Source organism: Malaclemys terrapin, chromosome 2 (assembly GCF_027887155.1).
Source record: "Malaclemys terrapin pileata isolate rMalTer1 chromosome 2, rMalTer1.hap1, whole genome shotgun sequence".
Classification (NCBI taxonomy): Eukaryota; Metazoa; Chordata; order Testudines; family Emydidae; genus Malaclemys; species Malaclemys terrapin.
In genome coordinates, this window is record NC_071506.1 from 188846681 (window position 1) to 188859195 (window position 12515).

Consider the following 12515-nt stretch of genomic DNA (forward strand, 5'->3'; position numbering starts at 1 on the left):
ACCATCAACAGGGTCTGTGTACTGTTTTGTTTGCAAACTTTTTGCATATAAACCTTCAACATCCCGGTTTGCTGCAGATGGATTTAGTGACTGGCGGAATACTGTTTTAATTGAACAACATGAAAATAGCACTATTCACAGAGATTCAATGTTGACATATTTAAATCGAAGACAGGGCTTTGGATTGACACAAAAATTGGAAGAACAATTTAAAGGGGAGCGTGAATACTGGCAACGTCTTGCAGCGTGTTATAGCTGTTATTCAAACATTAGCTGAACGTGGGCTGTCTTTCCGGGAATCAAATGACACATTTGGATCATTGCAGAATGGAAATTTCTTGGGATTGGTGGAGCTTGTGGCTCAGTTTGACCCATTTTTAGCAGGCCATATCTCAAATATGGGAATGCTGGCAAAGGTAACCCATCATACTTATCTAAGACAATATGTGATGAACTCATTGGTCTAACGAGTGACAAAGTTCATTCAGCTATTGTGGATGAAATAAGTACTGCTGGGTACTTCAGTTTATCTGTCGACTCTACACCTGATCTTTCACATATTGATCAATTGAGTATTGTACTAAGATATGTATCTCCCACAGATGGAAAACCAGTTGAACAATTTATAATATGCCTCAATTTGAAAAGCCACACTGGTGAAGAAATGGCAAATCAAGTACTGCATTATCTGTGCCAAGTTTGCAAAATAGATTTCTCAAAGTGCAGAGGGCAATCTTATGACAACGCTGCCAACTTGTCAGGGCGTTATCAAGGAATGCAGAAGAAGCTTTTAGAACAGAACAAATATGCCATATTCATACCATGTGCTGCACACTCTCTCAATCTTGTTGGCCGCAGTGCTGTTGATTATTGTCCGGTGGCAGTAAGGTTTTTCTCAACAGTCCAGTTACTTTATACATTTTTCTCTGCTTCAACACACCGATGTGCAGTTCTTAAAACATATTTGGGCAATGATCGTGTGTTGAAATCTTTCTAATACTTGCTGGGAGGCAGTGGCAACAAGTGCAATTCTGGAGTCCTACTCAAAGATTGTGAATGCATTAGAAAGTATAGCTGAAGACCAATCACAAAAGGGAGAAACTATATGAGAGGCAGAAAACATTGCAAACAAGATGCAAGAACTAGACTTTGTATTCATGTTGACCATGTGGAATGAAATTTTACAAACACTTTTACCACACAAGTCAAGCTCTCCATGAAAAAGAATTGGATTTGAAAACATGTGCAGACCTCTATCAATTAGCAGACCACTTACACACTTTAAGGAATGATTTCAAAAGATTTGAAGACCTATCAAAAGATATCTTGCCTGATACTAACTACAAAGAAGCTCAGTCCCGCAAGCGAATCAGGAAAACACAAGCAAATGATAGCAGTGCAACAGAAAGAGCATTGAATCCTAGAGATACATTTCGCATATCTACTTACTATGCTATAATTGATGCACTTGAAGCTCATATGAAGAGGAGAGGTGAAGTGTACAAAGAAGCATCAAGTAGATTTTCTTTTCTAAACAATATGGACTTATCTGACGAACGATATTCACAAGGTTCCCAAAAGCTAGTTGACCCATACCCTGTTGACTTGAACATGAATCTCTGGGGAGAAGTATGGCAGTTCCACTGTTATATGCGCGCAAAAGTTTAATGAAACAGGAAAAATGAAATTCAGTCACATTGATCTTCATGACACAATATTGAAAGACTGAATACAATGTGTATTCCAAATGTAGAGATCGCACTATGTATTTTTCTAACATTGATGATTACTAACTGCTCTGCAAAACACTCTTTTTCTCAGCTGAAAAGAATGAAAACCCTCAGAGAACAACAATGTGTCAGGACAGACTTGATTCACTTTCCCTATTGTGTATGGAAGTGGACATGATTTGTCGAGTCAGCTTCGATGAACGTATCCAGAATTTTGCAATCAGAAACTAAACATCCCGAGCTCGCCAAATTGAACCCAAATGAAAAAATAATTAAAGCAGCCAGTTTAGCGAAAAACCTTAGTGGAGAACAGCAAATTTTCAAGAAAGTGAGCACTGAGAACGATACGGTTACTAAAGTAAGCTTTCAAATTTCTAAGGAAATTGCTGCTGCTGGGAAATGCTTCACAGAAGGCGAGTTTTTAAAGAAGTGTATGTTGATTGCTGTATCTGAGTTATGTCCAGAAAAGAGGGGAATATTTGAGAATGTCAGTCTATCACGCATAACTGTACAGAGAAGAATAGCTGACATTTCTACCAATCTAAGTGATCAGTTTAAGCAGCTAGTAAGTGAATTCTGCTTTTACTCTCTAGCTATGGATGAAAGCACCGATTTAAAAGACACCGCCCAACTTCTTATTTTTATTAGAGGAACTGATTAAAAACTTTAAAATTACTGAAGAACTTGCTGGCATGTGCTCCACGACAAGTCGCACAACTGGAAAAGAAATCTCCAGTGAAGTGATAAAGTGCATGAATGATTAGTCAGGATTAGATTTCACAAACTTGGTGGCCATTTGTACTAATGGTACTCCAGCTACGTGCAGAAAAAATGTTGGAGCAGTTACTCTTCTTGAAGAATTTATCGGGAGACAAATAACCAAACATCATTGCATTATACATCAGCAGGTTTTGTGTAGCAAAGTCTTAAAATTTGAGCATGTAATGTCAGTGGTAGTTTCCATTGTAAACTACATACGTTCTAGAGGACTAAAACATAGGACGTTTCGAGCCTTTCTTGAAGGGGTAGACCCCGAGTGCAGCGACTTAATCTACCATACGGAAGTGAGGTGGTTGAGTTAAGGAAGAGTGCTCCATTGTTTCATTGCTTTGAAAGAGGAGGTAGCAAAATTTCTAGAAAATGGGCCAATAAAATTCCAAGAGCTTGAAAATGAGTCCTGGAATCAAGATCTCTTTTTCTTTTGTGATATTACAGCACACCTGAATGATCTCAACATTCAACTTCAGGGAAAAAATCAACTTATATTTCCAATGTGTGCAGCAGTGAAAGCTTTCAAAATGAAACTGAAACTTGTCAGAAGTCAGCTGTCAAAAGGTGAAATGTGTCACTTTCCCACTTGTGCACAGGGTATCCCTCAGCACAAACACGCCGAGTTAGGAGAAAAAATACACAAAGCAGATTAATCTTTTGATTGAAGAATTTAACAGAAGACTTGCTTTGTCTAAAGAAGATGACATCCAGTTGAAGCTGATTGAAGATCCCTTTTCTGTGGATCCAGAGGAAGTGCCACTAGATTTGCAGTTGGAGGTTATTGAACTTCAATGTTCAGCAGTTTACCGAAATAAGCACAGAGAAAGCAGCTTGCAGGACTTCTACAAAAGTCTGGACAATGAAAAATACAAAAAATTTATTGAAGTTGCACTGAAAACGTTCACCATTTTTGGAAGCACTTACATATGTGAACAAACATTCTTCTTCGAGTGCTTGCTCATATCAATTCCAGTTAGGTGTGTGCGCACGTTGCGTGCACGGAAGTCTGAAAACTTTTCCTTAGCAGCTACCCGTCGGGCCGGCTATGGAGCCCCCGGGAGTAGCGCCAATATGGCTCTCTATATAAGACCCTGCCAGCCCGACCCCCCTCTTCAGTTCCTTCTTACTGCCCATGACAGTTGTTGGAAAAGTGGTCTCTTGCTAGCAAGTGCTCCACTACTCCCTAGCATTCTCTTATCATTGTAAATAGTTCCCTTTGTTAGTTAATCATTAGTATAGTGGTTGGGGGGGTTCCCCTTCAACGAATGCCCTACGGGGCTCTGGGGCATGCCGTCCCAGGGCTTCAAACCCTGCAGTTCTTGCGACAAGCCCATGCCTACGGGCAACCCCCACGACTCCTGTCTTAGGTGTCTGGGGGACATTCATCAGGCGGACAGGTGCAAAATCGGCAAAGCATTCAAGCCCCGCACGAGGAAAGAGAGGAAAATCCGCCTCAAGCAACTCCTCATGGAGTCCACACTGCGTCCCTCTCAAGATGCGGGCCCGAGCGTCCACACCGCACAAGGATCCTAGCCCTCCTCGGGACCGACGATCTCCCGGGCCCCAAAGACATCTACCTCTGCACCGCTCCCACTCCCCGGTCGCTCATAAGAAGCAAGCCCTTGAAGGACATTCCAAAAGGCCCGAGGCAGTCACTGCGGCCCTGACCGAGCACAGCTCTGCCAGGCCCCAAAGCGTAACAAAACCGCAAGACCTCCATCTGCTCATACTAGTCCCGCGCCACAAGGGCCTCTTCAAGTGGAGGAAGCTACATTGCCCTCCACCCCAGACACCTTCGAGGCCGCTAGAGGGCTTATTGAGATGACAGCACTGGTGTCCCCTATCCCGGCACCGCCCCCAGCACAACTCCCGGTACCATTGAGGGGTAAACCGGCAATGTTCGGGCTGCCCGTTCCCAGACCAGCTTCCCCACGCTGCCGAGTCCTGGTGTCGTTCGGAGTCCCGGCACAGCACCGTGCACCGATCCGACTCACGACGCCGGTTAGACTCGCAGCGCTGGTCTCGCAGCCCCGACCCTCGGAGGCTTTCACGCTTGAGGTCGTTGGCGGCCGCCAGGACATGGTCCTGCTCGAGGTCCAGATCGCATTCGGCGACCCCGCAGCACCGTTTGGACCGGCACTGATCTGCACACTGATCGTCTGCGCGGCATCGCTCTTCATCGCGGCACCACTCTCAGGCCCGTCGCAGATCCCCGACCCGACCCAACCCTGGTCCCCTTCACGGCACCAATCCACATTTCAGCGCAGATCATCTTCGCGACGCCGGTTCACGTCACCGCACCGATCCCGCTCACGGCACCGGTCCCCAGCGCAGCACCGGGACCACCTCGGCACCACTCCATGGCGGGACACCAATCACTCTCTCAGCGCCGCTCCCCATACCAGCACTGGTCATCACATGATCCTCGCCCCTCGAGGGAATCGGTGCCCCCCTCCACGCATTCCCACACCGCTTCCCCTGGCCGTCGCGCTAGCGGTCCCCCTCCATCAGATCGGACATCCCTCAGTCGGGCCCAGGAAGCCTGGGACAGGATTCCTCAGCACCACACTGGCAACCTCAGTGGCAATTTTGGACCTCTTAGGCATACCACCAGGCCCAAGGTGCCCCTCCCACTGCCCACCCGCCATCATGCTCAGGCGACCAACCCCCCCAAGGCAACCCTCAGCCACCCACCTCCAGACCAGCCCCAACCCTCGGAGTCAGCTCCTCCTACGGTAGAAGCTACCCCATGGACCCAGGAAGACCCGGGCATGACGGACTCAGGGGCCATGTCAGACCCGGCTCTCCCGGTGGCGTCATCCTCGTCCTCCCCTGACAAGGCCATAGCTGACACATCCACGGCTGGCCCACCTCCCATGGACTTTAGGGTCTTACAAGAGCTACTCAGGCGCGTAGCCCTAAACATGAACCTCCAAGTGGAGGAGGTTGTGGAGCAAGATGACCCCATGGTAGACACCTTGGGTCCAGATGGTCCTTCCACGGTGGCCCTCCCGATGAACAAGACCATCCAATCCAATGCCAAAGCACTTTGGCAAACCCCGTCCTCCATCCCCCCCCCTACAGCCAAGGGGGTGGAGAGAAAGTATTTTGTCTCCACCAAGGGATACGAATATCTCTTCACTCATCTTGCCCCATGTTCTCTCATAGTGGACACGCTTAATGAAAAGGAGAGACCGGGCCAACAGGGGTCCACCCCAAAATCAAAGGAGACGAAATGCATGGACCTCTTTGGCAGAAAAATTTATTCTATGGGGGGCCTCTCACTTCGAATCGCGAACCAGCTTGCGATTCTCAGCAGATACAGTTATAACTTGTGGTCTGCGATCCTTAAGTTCCAGGAACTCCTCCCATCTGAGTCCCGCAGAGAACTGGGGGCCATTGCCAAGGAGGGCAAGCTGGTAGCCCAAACCTCCCTCCAGGGCTCCCTTGATGCCACGGACCCAGCAGCTCACACTTTGGCCTCCAGCATCGCCATGCATTGGAACGCCTGGCTCCAGTCATCCGGCCTCCCACCTGAAGTGCAACACACCATCCAGGATCTTCCGTTTGACAGCCAGGGCCTGTTCGCTGAGCAAACTGACTCTCGCCCCTGCATACCCTGAAAGACACAAGGAACACCATAAAATCCTTGGGCATGCATACCCCGGCAACTCAAAGAAAGCCGTTTAAGCCTCAGCCCCCGCAACAGTGCCCCTTCCCGCCCAGACCTAGGCAGGACTTCTCCTGTAGGAGAAGCAGGTACCCACAGCATAGACCATCACGCCCTCCTTCGGGACAGAGCCAGGGCCAATCCAAGGCCTCCCTGCCCTCCCCCAGGCCCTAAGCGCCCATTTTGAAGGTGCGCTCAAGGACGGACTACCAGTGCAAAACCCGTCCAGATATCCCTTCTGAATAGTCTATCCCATTTCTACCGTTTTTGGTCACTTATTACATCAGACCGTTGGGTCCTTCGCACAATAGAGGCGGGATATTCTATCCACTTCCGGTCTACCCCACCCCCCCATCCTCCTTCCCCGTCCCTCTTCAGGGACCCCTCTCATGAGCAACTTCTCATCCAGGAGGTACAGACACTCCTCACCGTAGGGGCAGTGGAGGAAGTGCCTCAAGCGTTATGGGGCAGTGGTTTCTACTCATGCTACTTCCTCGTTCCCAAGGCAAAAGGAGGTGTAAGACCCATTCTGGACCTTAGGGAACTCAACAAGCACATCGTCAACCTGAAGTTCCGCATGGTCTCCATGTGCTCATAAGCAAGACCCACAATCCTAATTGCGCTCTCAGTGTGTTTTTCTTCATAATATCCTGGATCCACCTGCCAGGTGGGTGCAATTCCAGCAGAGCAATCTCAATCACCCTGCCTTTTCCCCCAATTATAACTAGATCTACTATTACCAGAGATGCATTCAGGGGATCCATGATTCTACAGGGAGAAATGGAAAACATGTTTAGGGCCTCAACACTTTAGCTTAGTGAGACTACCTAATCTCTAGACAAAGAATATGCATGTGATGACAGTCTTAGTCAAGTGTCTGTAGCAACACAGGAACCCAGGGAGAGGCAAGCACCACACCATTTAAAGCCTGTAGGCATTGCATATAAGAATGGGTGCAGCATATAGCAAGGGTGTTGTGACATGTGGCATGACCTTGGCCTGAGTCTAAAACAATGTTGATTCTCTGTCAACATCTATGCCCTCAAGAGACAAGGTGTGGCGCCACAAGTTGTTTGTAGTGATTTATCAGAAGTAAGTTTAATAGCAATTGTTTTTCCCCATGACCGCTGTTTTCATAAGCTGATTTGTGTAATTATTTGTGTACATTACTAGTAAGTATTGGGAATGCAGACCCAACATATATTAAACTAGGATATTTCACATGTGCAAATGTTTTTTTGGGGGGGAAGTGGGGGGTATCATACATGATTTTGATTCTAAAGATGACTAACATAAGGACTGGGAAGGCATTCTATTGACCACATAATGTGTCATCTCTCTGAAACATGTTGGGCTATCAAAGATGAAGTTTATATGGAATACAATATGATCTGGTTGATGGGAGAACATGTTCTGTTAAAAATGTAGCCTTAGTTTTGGATAGCATACAAGAATAACCATCAGCTGGATTCTTCTGCAGTGCTGGACACACCAGGTTAGAAATGGCTCCTGTTTCAGAACTCATCCCACAGTTTTGAACCCAGAACTCCTTTCATCACCTACACATACTAATACACTGCTTTGATATCTGGGAACAATGAACCTCCGTGGGCAGCACCAGCTACTTACATACACTGCAAGCTAGATGTGACCAGGTAGATACTTTCTCACAGCCCTGTAGTCTGATTAACAGCATTTTATCTAACAGTGTTTACAAGTATGTCAGTTGCCTCTAGTCACCAGTGATTGACTAGTGGCACGATCGTTACCAAAAAAATTGGCAGCGCAGCACATATTGACCTCTTGAATGTAAAGGGACTTCATATATCTCAAATGTTTTCCCCATTAAGAAGGCTTTGTATCCAAATACTGTCAATGTGTTATTGAAAAAAAATCTACCTCAATGAGACAGACTGCTAACTAATCAACAGAACAAGCTCCCAGCCCAGTAACCAAAAAGGGAGAAGGCACAGGACATGATAGAGTAGCTTGACCTCATTAGAGAGCTTCAAGCTCTCACCAGGATCACATTTTATGAGAGACAAACAGGTTGGCTAATGTAAAAAGTGACAAAAGCATCATGAAACCAGCAGAACAACAGTCATACATTAACATTTTTAAAAGGGATTGAATGAATTCTGCAGGCAGGATTAATATCTGCATTTTCAGCAACTAAATTGAAAAGTTATAAGATCAAGAGAAAGAGTTGTGATGCAAGCTCCACCCTATCTGCCATCTTTTCTTTAAGGCATATTGATTGGCGGCTTACCCTATAGTCTAGCATTGCAAAACTGGCCAGAGCGTTGTGTGGTTTGTTTTTCTTTTTTCCAGACCATAAGGTACAGGCCACTCATATAAACACAGAATGCCAGACTAGATGGATCAATGGTCTTCCAGTGTGACATCTTCTATGTTCCTTAAGCCATGCTAAATTTTTTCCCAATACTAAAATATTTCTTCATACTTGGAAATTCTTGCTAATCACTGCATGATATTAAAATTTTTGGCACCTATGACATCTTTTCATGACAGGGTGCAAGTATTGTGAACTGAATGAAATAAAGGGGCTCTTATGCAGCCTTTTTGTCTCAGGATCACAGACTAAATACTTAACCTCGTGAGGTAGCTATTATCCTCATTTTACAGATTAGGAAACTGAGACAAGGAGTTTGTGTGATCTGTCCAAAATAACAAGAACAAGCCAGTTGCGCAGCTGGTAACAGAACCCAAGAGTCCTGACCACTGGGTATCTCCCTTCCTGTACTTGATGTTCATAAATCCCAGTTTGATCATTGTTACGGTAAGTTACATAGTGTGCTTTTAATTGTAGAGGGGGAAAATAGATACACAGCTTGTGTTGTACTCATAGGTCACAACTTTATACCATGCTGTGCTGTGTATTCAGGGGGGTTCTTTGTTTGGGGGTAGTGTACTTAAAACTATGACTAAAATTATACTACCTTTTCACTGAATGTTGCCAAGTTTCTCAGTGGCAAGCTTACAAAAATTGCATCCCCACAACCAATATAGGTAGGAGGTAGATACCTGCTTCTGTTTTGAATAGAATCCCAGAGCAATGCTGCCATATAAAAGGGAAAAGAGAAAATTAAAGTTATCATCTTATGTCAACCATGTTAGTCCTGCATAAATCAGTAGACTGTATATGCACATACTAAGGCTGAATGGTAATAACCCTCATACAACTTGTGGAAAAAATAGTGAACATGTGCAAAAGACTGCACAACTAAGTGAAATATTTACCATTTATAACTGGTCAGATAAAGAAAACATTGTAGGAGTTAAGGAGAAATATAACTTAAGGGGAAGATTAGTGGCAAATTTTAAACAGGTCCATGTATTTCATCTATAAAAATGCCTGCAAAATAGCTATATAAATACAATCTCTTCCCTGTTGTTTTGTAAATTGTTCTTAAAATCCAGTTTTTTTAAAATGTGAATTCTAATATTGTCCAAGTTCACATTTAAATATTTATCTGATGAAAGCTCTAACCAAAGTTGCTTTAATCAAGAAAATTTCCATTTAATACACTCATAAATGGGAAAAACAAGGCATTTTTCAGTGCATTTTGAACCCACTCTAACAACATGGCTTTCAAAAGAGAAGTTCAGCAGCTGTTTTAAGAAAAGAAGAATCTCTATCAAGGATAGGATGGGAGCAAGACATCTTGATCCTTAAGGGGAATATTAGAAAAGGAGATGAAGAAAGAGTTTGCAGTAGCGTTAAGATTTCTCACCATTGTATATTCCTAACCATTTTATCCCATGTTTAATATCTTAGGAAATAAGGCTTCCAACCTATTACAGTGGGAAAAAGTGGGAGGTGGGCGCTGCCTTGTCGCCCCTTTCCTCTCTTCTTTCTACGGCAGACCCTGCAAGAGGGCGCTCCCCGCTCACCCCTCACCTTGGGGCCTCCAGATCTTTTTATTGGGGCCCTGTTCCGCAAGCCCCCCCAGCTTCCCCATTCCCATACGCCAAGTCGACTCCACACCCTGCAGCCGGTTCGCTTCCGAACCGCGTCCAGGGACCAACCGTACACGCTCGTGCTCTGCGCATTGCATTTCCTCATCCTCTCGGCCCGCCCCGACACCAAGTGGCAGGACTATTTAGCACCTGTGGAGGGTGAGGAGCCCCGGTGGGCCAGTCTCTACTCCACCTCGGTCCCACGGCCCGCCGGGGACTTCGTTTGGCAGCTCCTTCATGGAGCTGTGAGCACGGGTATGTATCTGGCACAGTTCACCCCCATGCCCAAGGCCTGCCCGTTCTGTGGCGTGAGGGAGAACCTGGCACATGCCTACCTCGAATGCGCCAGGTTGCAGCCCCTATTCCAGCTCCTCCACAACCTCTTCTTGAGGTTCTGGCTGCACTTTTCCCCACGCTTGGTCATTTTCGCACATCCTATCCGTGGCCCCACGAAGTCACGAGGCCTCCTCATCAACCTCCTCCTGGCTCTGGCCAAAGTCACCATTTATAACACCAGTAGGAGGTTGTTGGATGAGGGGGTGCTCTGCGACTGTGGGGCCTATTTCCATTCCTCCCTGGTCTCATGCCTCCGGGCAGAGTTCCATTGGGCAGCATCCATTGGCTCCCTAGACACCTTTGAGGAGCAGTGGGCACTGTCCGGGGTCCTCTGCTCAGTGTCCCCATCCAGTACCCTTGTTTTGACCGACACTCCACTCCCTATTTTTCATTAGTTGTCTCCCATATTCATTTGGTTCCTGGGTCCAGCAGTCCCTCCCACTAAGCTGGGGGAGGGGGCCTTTAGAAGTGGGCAGGCACCACATTTTCCAATAAGGCTACAGTGGGGAAAAAATTCTACAGCACAAGTAAACCAATCTGGAAATTCTCTATTAGATTTTAAAATTCCCTTTCTTCATTGCACCTAGTTACTCCTAATTACAAGTTTGTACAATCCTAAATAATTATTTTTGTTTTCTACCCTTCAGGTACTCTACCCCTTAAAAGTATAACTTTTGACATTAGTCAATCCCTAAATCCTCCATCAACTTTTGTTGCTTTTTCTCTGGATTCATTCAAATTTGACTAACACCTTTCTGGAAATGAGGTACCCTAATAGATTCTATATCTGCTCTCACTAGAGGAGCTAGTATAGTGCCTCCCTGTCCAATTAAGTATGTTGCAAACTCCTATCTAACTTGCTGTTCACACATAATCCTCAATGCATCCTCACTCAAATTGTTCAGAGCAACAACAAAGGAAATTGTGGATATACTAATGCTATTAAATATTTGAAATAAATTTGAGTTGCTTTTGGGCCATTACCCTAGTTAACATCTTGAAATCAGATTACAAACACTTAGTGGGGGAGTGTCAGTTTTCTAGCCCTTTCTAGAGCATCTTGTTTATGTGGTGCTCTCTAGTAATTCAGAAAAGTTTGGGAAGAGGGAGTTAAGGCAAGCCACAGATAGAGCTCTAAGGTCTCGTCCTCTCTAATCTCCCACAGCTGTTTTAGGTCACACTAGTAACTGAAATCTGGTTTGAACATTTGCAGATGAGTCAGGTGTATGTGGAGAAGCATAATTCCAGAAACTTCCTTTGTAGTATATGCCCCCTTCTCCGCTACTCATTTACTGAAGTAAACTGAAGTGAATGAAAAGTCACACCATCTGTGTATTTTACTTTTTACAAAAAATATTTGGTCAGATTGGAGCCTACATGAGTGTAAAGATAACAGAGGATATCCCCTAGCAACAAAAAGGGTTCTCCTCTTAAGGCTCTAACCGCTTCTCCCTTCCCTACAGCCTTTGGGGTAGGGGGGAGCGACTGAAAGCAAACCCTAGGGACAGAAAGCGGACACTTTACAATAGCAAGATTAAGCTGCAGACCACGGCCGAAACACAGAGCTAATCAGTGCAGACTCCCTGGCTTTAGCTTCAGGCACCAGGGCTTTTCCAGCTGCTTGTGGTTCCTCCCTCCCCTACATGTGACGAGCAACGATTGTGTAGCGTGCGTTTCAGAGCCAAGCGCCCCACAAGCCTGGGCCTGCCCCTGGCCCTAGCAGCTCGTGCCTGGGGACGCAGCTCCCCAGCGCCTCTCGCTCAGCAGCCGCCAAGCCGCCCCCTGCACTGCACTGCACTGCAGCAGCCACGCGCACACCCCGCTCCCCCCACGAGAGCCCAGCGCGCCGCGCCCAGCCCCGCTCGCGCAAGCCCCACGTGTTGCACCCTCACGGGCTGCTAGCCGCCTGCTAGCGCCCGCCCCCACATCGCCCCGCCCCCTTTAGTGCCTCCCGCTCTGACCTACCCACCAATCGCAACGCGAGAAGTGGCCACTCTGCGCAGAGAAGCCACGCCCCTTCCTCTTCC